Here is a 10,266-nt window from a genome sequence, read left to right as displayed (position 1 = left end):
ATCATTGGAGTGTATATACCAATAGTACATACATCTAAAAGCTGTGTATTGTACGAGTATGAATACGGGTGCATACGAGTAGAATTGTTGATGAAACTGAACGAGGATGTAATTGTAAGCATTTTTGTTAAGTAGAAGTATTTTGATAAGTGTATTGAAGTATTTCAAAAGTGTATAAATACATATTAAAACACTACATGTATATACATTTTAACTGAGTCGTTAAGTCATCGTTAGTCGTTACATGTAAGTGTTGTTTTGAAACCTTTAGGTTAACGATCTTGTTAAATGTTGTTAACCCAATGTTTATAATATCAAATGAGATTTTAAATTATTATATTATCATGATATTATCATGTATGAATATCTCTTAATATGATATATATACATTAAATGTCTTTACAACGATAATCGTTACATATATGTCTCGTTTAAAAATCATTAAGTTAGTAGTCTTGTTTTTACATATGTAGTTCATTGTTAATATACTTAATGATATGTTTACTTATCATAGTATCATGTTAACTATATATATATCCATATATATGTCATCATATAGTTTTTACAAGTTTTAACGTTCGTGAATCACCGGTCAACTTGGGTGGTCAATTGTCTATATGAAACATATTTCAATTAATCAAGTCTTAACAAGTTTGATTGCTTAAAATGTTGGAAATATTTAATCATGTAAATACCAATCTCAATTAATATATATAAACATGGAAAAGTTCGGGTCACTACAGTACCTACCCGTTAAATAAATTTCATCCCGAAATTTTAAGCTGTTGAAGGTGTTGACGAATCTTCTGGAAATAGATGCGGGTATTTCTTCTTCATCTGATCTTCACGCTCCCAGGTGAACTCGGGTCCTCTACGAGCATTCCATCAAACCTTAACAATTGGTATCTTGTTTTGCTTAAGTCTTTTAACCTCACGATCCATTATTTCGACGGGTTCTTCGATGAATTGAAGTTTTTCGTTGATTTGGATTTCATCTAACGGAATAGTGAGATCTTCTTTAGCAAAACATTTCTTCAAATTCGAGACATGGAAAGTGTTATATACAGCCGCGAGTTGTTGAGGTAACTCAAGTCGGTAAGCTACTGGTCCGACAAGATCAATAATCTTGAATGGTCCAATATACCTTGGATTTAATTTCCCTCGTTTACCAAATCGAACAACGCCTTTACAAGTTGCAACTTTAAACATGACCATCTCTCCAATTTCAAATTCTATATCTTTTCTTTTAATGTCAGCGTAGCTCTTTTGTCGACTTTGGGCGGTTTTCAACCGTTGTTGAATTTGGATGATCTTCTCTGTAGTTTCTTGTATAATCTCCGGACACGTAATCTGTCTATCCCTCACTTCACTCCAACAAATCGGAGACCTGCACTTTCTACCATAAAGTGCTTCAAACGGCGCCATCTCAATGCTTGAATGGTAGCTGTTGTTGTAGGAAAATTCTGCTAACGGTAGATGTCGATCCCAACTGTTTCCGAAATCAATAACACATGCTCGTAGCATGTCTTCAAGCGTTTGTATCGTCCTCTCGCTCTGCCCATCAGTTTGTGGATGATAGACAGTACTCATGTCTAGATGAGTTCCTAATGCTTGCTGTAATGTCTGCCAGAATCTTGAAATAAATCTGCCATCCCTATCAGAGATAATAGAGATTGGTATTCCATGTCTGGAGACGACTTCCTTCAAATACAGTCGTGCTAACTTCTCCATCTTGTCATCTTCTCTTATTGGCAGGAAGTGTGCTGATTTGGTGAGACGATCAACTATTACCCAAATAGTATCAAAACCACTTGCAGTCGTTGGCAATTTAGTGATGAAATCCATGGTAATGTTTTCCCATTTCCATTCCGGGATTTCGGGTTGTTGAAGTAGACCTGATGGTTTCTGATGCTCAGCTTTGACCTTAGAACACGTCAAACATTTTCCTACGTATTTAGCAACATCGGCTTTCATACCCGTCCACCAAAAATGTTTCTTGAGATCCTTGTACATCTTCCCCGTTCCAGGATGTATTGAGTATCTGGTTTTATGAGCTTCTCTAAGTACCATTTCTCTCATATCTCCAAATTTTGGTACCCAAATCCTTTCAGCCCTATACCGGGTTCCGTCTTCCCGAATATTAAGATGCTTCTCCGATCCTTTAGGTATTTCATCCTTTAAATTTCCCTCTTTTAAAACTCCTTGTTGCGCCTCCTTTATTTGAGTAGTAAGGTTATTATGAATCATTATATTCATAAATTTTACTCGAATGGGTTCTCTGTCCTTCCTGCTCAAGGCATCGGCTACCACATTTGCCTTCCCCGGGTGGTAACGAATCTCAAAGTCGTAATCATTCAATAATTCAATCCACCTACGCTGCCTCATATTCAGTTGTTTCTGATTAAATATGTGTTGAAAACTTTTGTGGTCGGTATATATAATACTTTTGACCCCATATAAGTAGTGCCTCCAAGTCTTTAATGCAAAAACAACCGCGCCTAATTCCAAATCATGCGTCGTATAATTTTGTTCGTGAATCTTCAATTGTCTAGATGCATAAGCAATCACCTTCGTTCGTTGCATTAATACACAATCGAGACCTTGCTTTGATGCGTCACAATAAATCACAAAATCATCATTCCCTTCAGGCAATGATAATATAGGTGCCGTAGTTAGATTTTTCTTCAATAACTGAAACGCTTTCTCTTGTTCATCATTCCATTCAAATTTCTTCCCTTTATGCGTTAATGCAGTCAAGGGTTTTGCTATTCTGGAAAAGTCTTGGATGAACCTTCTGTAGTAACCAGCTAGTCCTGAAAACTGGCGTATGTGTTTCGGAGTTTTCAGGGTCTCCCACTTTTCAACAGTTTCTATCTTTGCCGGATCCACCTTAATACCTTCTTTGTTCACTATGTGACCGAGGAATTGAACTTCTTCCAACCAAAATGCACACTTTGAAAACTTAGCATATAATTCTTCCTTCCTCAATACTTCTAACACCTTTTTCAAATGTTCACCGTGTTCTTGGTCATTCTTTGAGTAAATAAGTATGTCATCAATGAAAACAATGACAAACTTGTCAAGGTATGGTCCACACACTTGGTTTATAAGGTCCATGAACACAGCTGGTGCATTAGTTAAACCAAACGGCATGACCATAAACTCGTAATGACCGTAACGTGTTCTGAAAGCAGTCTTTGGAATATCATCTTCTTTCACCCGCATTTGATGATATCCGGAACGTAAGTCAATCTTTGAATAAACAGACGAGCCTTGTAGTTGATCAAATAAGTCGTCGATTCTCGGTAGTGGGTAGCGGTTCTTGATGGTAAGTTTGTTCAACTCTCGGTAGTCGATACACAACCTAAATGTACCATCTTTCTTCTTGACAAACAAAACAGGAGCTCCCCACGGTGATGTGCTTGGTCGAATGAAACCACGCTCTAAAAGTTCTTGTAATTGGCTTTGCAGTTCTTTCATCTCGCTGGGTGCTAGTCTGTAAGGAGCACGAGCTATTGGTGCAGCTCCTGGTACAAGATCTATTTGAAATTCAACGGATCGATGTAGGGGTAATCCACGTAATTCTTTCGGAAATACATCGAGAAATTCTTTTGCAATGGGAACATCATTGATGCTCTTTTCTTCAGTTTGTACTTTCTCGACGTGTGCTAGAACAGCATAGCAACCTTTTATTATTAGTTTTTGTGCCTTCAAATTACTAATAAGATGTAGCTTCGTGTTGCTCTTTTCTCCGTACACCATTAAGGGTTTTCCTTTTTCTCGTATAATGCGAATTGCATTTTTGTAACAAACGATCTCTGCTTTCACTTCTTTCAACCAGTCCATACCGATTATCACATCAAAACTCCCTAACTCTACTGGTATCAAATCAATCTTAAATGTTTCGCTAACCAGTTTAATTTCTCGATTCCGACATATATTATCTGCTGAAATTAATTTACCATTTGCTAATTCGAGTAAAAATTTACTATCCAAAGGCGTCAATGGACAACTTAATTTAGCACAAAAATCTCTACTCATATAGCTTCTATCCGCACCTGAATCAAATAAAACGTAAGCCGATTTATTATCAATAAGAAACGTACCCGTAACAAGCTCCGGGTCTTCCTGTGCCTCTGCCGCATTAATATTGAAAACTCTTCTGCGGCCTTGTCCATTCGTGTTCTCCTGGTTCGGGCAATTTCTAATAATGTGGCCCGGTTTTCCACATTTATAACAAACTACATTGGCATAACTTGCTCCGACACTACTTGCTCCGCCATTACTCGTTTCGACACCATTTGTTCCTTTCGTTCTATTAACCCCTGGTCCGTAGACCTCACACTTCGCCGCGCTATGACCATTTCTTTTACACTTGTTGGAAAATTTGGTGCAGAACCCCGAGTGATACTTTTCACACCTTTGGCATAGCTGCTTCTGATTGTTGTTGTTGTTGCGGTTATTATTGTTGTTGGGATGATTGTTGTAGTTGCTGTTGTTGTTGTTGGGCCGTTTGTTGTAGTTGCGATTGATGTTGCGATTGTTGGGATAATTGTTGCGATTATTGTTGTAATTGCTGTTGTTGTTGTATTGGTGATTCTTATCACCGTTTTCCTCCCACTTTCTTTTGACTTGCTTCACATTGGCCTTTTCAGCAGTCTGTTCTTTATTTCTTTCTTCAATCTGGTTCACTAGTTTGTGAGCCATTCTACATGCCTGTTGTATGGAGGCGGGCTCGTGTGAACTTATATCTTCTTGGATTCTTTCCGGTAATCCTTTCACAAACGCGTCGATCTTCTCTTCCTCATCTTCGAATGCTCCCGGACACAATAGGCATAATTCTGTGAATCGTCTTTCGTACGTGGTAATATCAAATCCTTGGGTTCGTAACCTTCTAAGTTCTGTCTTGAGCTTATTGACCTCGGTTCTGGGACGGTACTTCTCGTTCATCAAGTGCTTGAATGCTGACCACGGTAGTGCGTACGTATCGTCTTGTCCCACTTGCTCTAGATAGGTATTCCACCATGTTAACGCAGAACCTGTGAAGGTATGCGTAGCGTACTTCACTTTGTCCTCTTCAGTACACTTACTTATGGCAAACACCGATTCAACCTTCTCGGTCCACCGTTTCAATCCGATCGATCCTTCGGTTCCATCAAATTCCAAAGGTTTGCAGGCAGTGAATTCTTTGTAGGTGCATCCTACACGATTTCCTGTACTGCTAGATCCAAGGTTATTGTTGGTATGTAGCGCAGCCTGTACTGCGGCTATGTTTGAAGCTAGAAAAGTACGGAATTCCTCTTCATTCATATTCAAGGTGTGTCGAGTAAGCGGTGCCAGTTCCTTCAAAATAGTGAAATGGAACAAGTTAATCATACAGAATATTAAGAGTAGTTAATAGTATTTCGTAGCATAATATGAACTCATTTATAAAAGCTTTTTCTTCATATTAGCGTTTTATAAGTTTAAATTCGGGTAGTACCTACCCGTTAAGTTCATACTTAGTAGCTAATATACAATTCAACTACTACAATTCTATATGAAAAACTGATTATAATAATATTTCGCGTTCAAACTTTTACACAATATTTTACAAACTTACAATACCGCTTATTTTACATATAGCATGAAATATAGCACACAATAAATTTGATACAAGATGGTTGTGAAGATAATTCTAGCTAGTACACAAGTCGTTCAGCAAAGGTAATAAAGACACGTAATTCATACGTCCAGAAACAAGTCATGCATTCTGGTTTTACTAGGATTACTTCCCATCCTTGGTCTTGTGGAACATAACCGTTATGGCCGTTGATAAGACAGCGTGTTGTAACGTCGTCAAAGGGACGAGGGTTACGTAATGTCCAACAGTCCCGTAACAATCTAAAAACCTCATTTTTTACCCCAATTACCGACTCCGTCACTTGTGGGAACGTTTTGTTTAATAGTTGTAGCCCGATGTTCTTGTTCTCACTTTGGTGAGAAGCTAACATTACTAATCTGTAAGCATAACATGCTTCTTTATGTTGCATGTTAGCCGCTTTTTCTAAATCACGAATTCCAATATTCGGATATATTGAGTCAAAATAATTTCTTAACCCATTGCGTAAAATAGCATTTGGGTTCCCCGCAATATATGCGTCAAAGTAAACACATCGTAACTTATGGATTTCCCAATGTGATATCCCCCATCTTATGAACGAAAGCCTTTTATAAACCAAGGCATTCTTGGAACGTTCTTCGAATGTCTTACAAACTGATCTCGCCTTAAATAGTTGTGCCGAAGAATTCTGACCGACTCTAGACAAGATTTCATCAATCATGTCTCCGGGTAGGTCTCTTAAAATATTGGGTTGTCTATCCATTTTGTGTTTTTATACTGTAAAATAGACAAGAGTTAAATTCATAAAAAAAAATACTTATTAATACAAGCAATTTTTACATATATCATAAAGCATAAGCACACTATATTACATATATTACACCACACGAATACAACTATCTTATTCCGACTCGCTTGTTTCTTCTTCTTCTTCGATTTTGGTTCGTTTTTCCAAGTTTCTAGGGATATATGATGTTCCCCTAATACGAGCCGTCGTTTTCCACATTGGTTTAGAAAAACCTGGTGGTTTAGAGGTTCCCGGGTCATTGTTACAACTTAAGGACTTCGGGGGTTGACGATACATATAAAGTTCATCGGGGTTGGAATTAGATTTCTCTATTTTTATGCCCTTTCCCTTATTATTTTCTTTTGCCTTTTTAAATTCAGTTGGGGTAATTTCTATAACATCATCGGAATTCTCGTCGGAATCCGATTCATCGGAGAATTGGTAATCCTCCCAATATTTTGCTTCCTTGGCGGAAACACCATTGACCATAATTAACCTTGGTTGGTTGGTTGAGGATTTTCTTTTACTTAACTGTTTTATTATTTCCCCCACCGGTTCTATTTCTTCATCCGGTTCCGATTCTTCTTCCGGTTCCGATTCTTCTTCCGGTTCCGACTCTTCTTCCGGTTCCTCTTCGGGAACTTGTGAATCAGTCCACGAATCATTCCAATTTACATTTGACTCTTCATTATTATTAGGTGAGTCAATGGGACTTGTTCTAGAGGTAGACATCTATCACATAATATCAAACGCGTTAAGAGATTAATATATCACATAATATTCACATGTTAAAAATATATAGTTTCCAACAAAATTTGTTAAGCAATCATTTTTCAAGTAAACACGGTCGAAGTCCAGACTCACTAATGCATCCTAACAAACTCGATAAGACACACTAATGCAAAATTCTGGTTCTCTAAGACCAACGCTCGGATACCAACTGAAATGTCCCGTTCTTATTGATTAAAAACGTTCCATATTAATTGATTTCGTTGCGAGGTTTTGACCTCTATATGAGACGTTTTTCAAAGACTACATTCATTTTAAAACAAACCATAACCTTTATTTCATCAATAAAGGTTTAAAAAGCTTTACGTAGATTATCAAATAATGATAATCTAAAATATCCTGTTTACACACGACCATCACATAATGGTTTACAATACAAATATGTTACAACAAAATAAGTTTCTTGAATGCAGTTTTTACACAATATCATACAAGCATGGACTCCAAATCTCGTCCTTATTTAAGTATGCGACAGCGGAAGCTCTTAATAATCACCTGAGAATAAACATGCTTAAAACGTCAACAAAAATGTTGGTGAGTTATAGGTTTAACCTATATATATATCAAATCATAATAATAGATCACAAGATTTCATATTTCAATACACATCCCATACATAGAGATAAAAATCATTCATATGGTGAACACCTGTTAACCGACATTAACAAGATGCATATATAAGAATATCCCCATCATTCCGGGACACCCTTCGGATATGATATAAATTTCGAAGTACTAAAGCATCCGGTACTTTGGATGGGGTTTGTTAGGCCCAATAGATCTATCTTTAGGATTCGCGTCAATTAGGGTGTCTGTTCCCTAATTCTTAGATTACCAAACTTAATAAAAAGGGGCATATTCGATTTCGATAATTCAACCATAGAATGTAATTTCACGTACTTGTGTCTATTTTGTAAATCATTTATAAAACCTGCATGTATTCTCATCCCAAAAATATTAGATTTTAAAAGTGGGACTATAACTCACTTTCACAGATTTTTACTTCGTCGGGAAGTAAGACTTGGCCACTGGTTGATTCACGAACCTATAACAATATATACATATATATCAAAGTATGTTCAAAATATATTTACAACACTTTTAATATATTTTGATGCTTTAAGTTTATTAAGTCAGCTGTCCTCGTTAGTAACCTACAACTAGTTGTCCACAGTTAGATGTACAGAAATAAATCGATAAATATTATCTTGAATCAATCCACGACCCAGTGTATACGTATCTCAGTATTGATCACAACTCAAACTATATATATTTTGGAATCAACCTCAACCCTGTATAGCTAACTCCAACATTCACATATAGAGTGTCTATGGTTGTTCCGAAATATATATAGATGTGTCGACATGATAGGTCGAAACATTGTATACGTGTCTATGGTATCTCAAGATTATATAATATACAATACAAGTTGATTAAGTTATGGTTGGAATAGATTTGTTACCAATTTTCACGTAGCTAAAATGAGAAAAATTATCCAATCTTGTTTTACCCATAACTTCTTCATTTTAAATCCGTTTTGAGTGAATCAAATTGCTATGGTTTCATATTGAACTCTATTTTATGAATCTAAACAGAAAATATATAGGTTTATAGTCGAAAAAATAAGTTACAAGTCATTTTTGTAAAGGTAGTTATTTCAGTCGAAAGAACGACGTCTAGATGACCATTTTAGAAAACATACTTCCACTTTGAGTTTAACCATAATTTTTGGATATAGTTTAATGTTCATAATAAAAATCATTTTCTCAGAATAACAACTTTTAAATCAAAGTTTATCATAGTTTTTAATTAACTAACCCAAAACAGCCCGCGGTGTTACTACGACGGCGTAAATCCGGTTTTACGGTGTTTTTCGTGTTTCCAGGTTTTAAATCATTAAGTTAGCATATCATATAGATATAGAACATGTGTTTAGTTGATTTTAAAAGTCAAGTTAGAAGGATTAACTTTTGTTTGCGAACAAGTTTAGAATTAACTAAACTATGTTCTAGTGATTACAAGTTTAAGCCTTCGAATAAGATAGCTTTATATGTATGAATCGAATGATGTTATGAACATCATTACTACCTTAAGTTCCTTGGATAAACCTACTGGAAAAGAAAAAAATGGATCTAGCTTCAACGGATCTTTGGATGGCTCGAAGTTCTTGAAGCAAAATCATGACACGAAAACAAGTTCAAGTAAGATCATCACTTGAAATAAGATTGTTATAGTTATAGAAATTGAACCAAAGTTTGAATATGATTATTACCTTGTATTAGAATGATAACCTACTGTAAGAAACAAAGATTTCTTGAGGTTGGATGATCACCTTACAAGATTGGAAGTGAGCTAGCAAACTTGAAAGTATTCTTGATTTTATGTAACTAGAACTTGTAGAATATATGAAGAACACTTAGAACTTGAAGATAGAACTTGAGAGAGATCAATTAGATGAAGAAAATTGAAGAATGAAAGTGTTTGTAGGTGTTTTTGGTCGTTGGTGTATGGATTAGATATAAAGGATATGTAATTTTGTTTTCATGTAATTAAGTCATGAATGATTACTCATATTTTTGTAATTTTATGAGATATTTCATGCTAGTTGCCAAATTATGGTTCCCACATGTGTTAGGTGACTCACATCGGCTACTAAGAGCTGATCATTGGAGTGCATATACCAATAGTACATACATCTAAAAGCTGTGTATTGTACGAGTACGAATACGGGTGCATACGAGTAGAATTGTTGATGAAACTGAACGAGGATGTAATTGTAAGCATTTTTGTTAAGTAGAAGTATTTTGATAAGTGTATTGAAGTCTTTCAAAAGTGTATAAATACATATTAAAACACTACATGTATATACATTTTAACTGAGTCGTTAAGTCATCGTTAGTCGTTACATGTAAGTGTTGTTTTGAAACCTTTAGGTTAACGATCTTGTTAAATGTTGTTAACCCAATGTTTATAATATCAAATGAGATTTTAAATTATTATATTATCATGATATTATCATGTATGAATATCTCTTAATATGATATATATACATTAAATGTCTTTACAACGATAATCGTTACATATATGT

Source organism: Rutidosis leptorrhynchoides, chromosome 11 (assembly GCF_046630445.1).
Source record: "Rutidosis leptorrhynchoides isolate AG116_Rl617_1_P2 chromosome 11, CSIRO_AGI_Rlap_v1, whole genome shotgun sequence".
In the NCBI taxonomy this organism is placed as follows: Eukaryota; Viridiplantae; Streptophyta; class Magnoliopsida; order Asterales; family Asteraceae; genus Rutidosis; species Rutidosis leptorrhynchoides.
The sequence above is the reverse complement of the archived record's forward strand: the minus strand, read 5'-3'. Positions refer to the sequence as shown.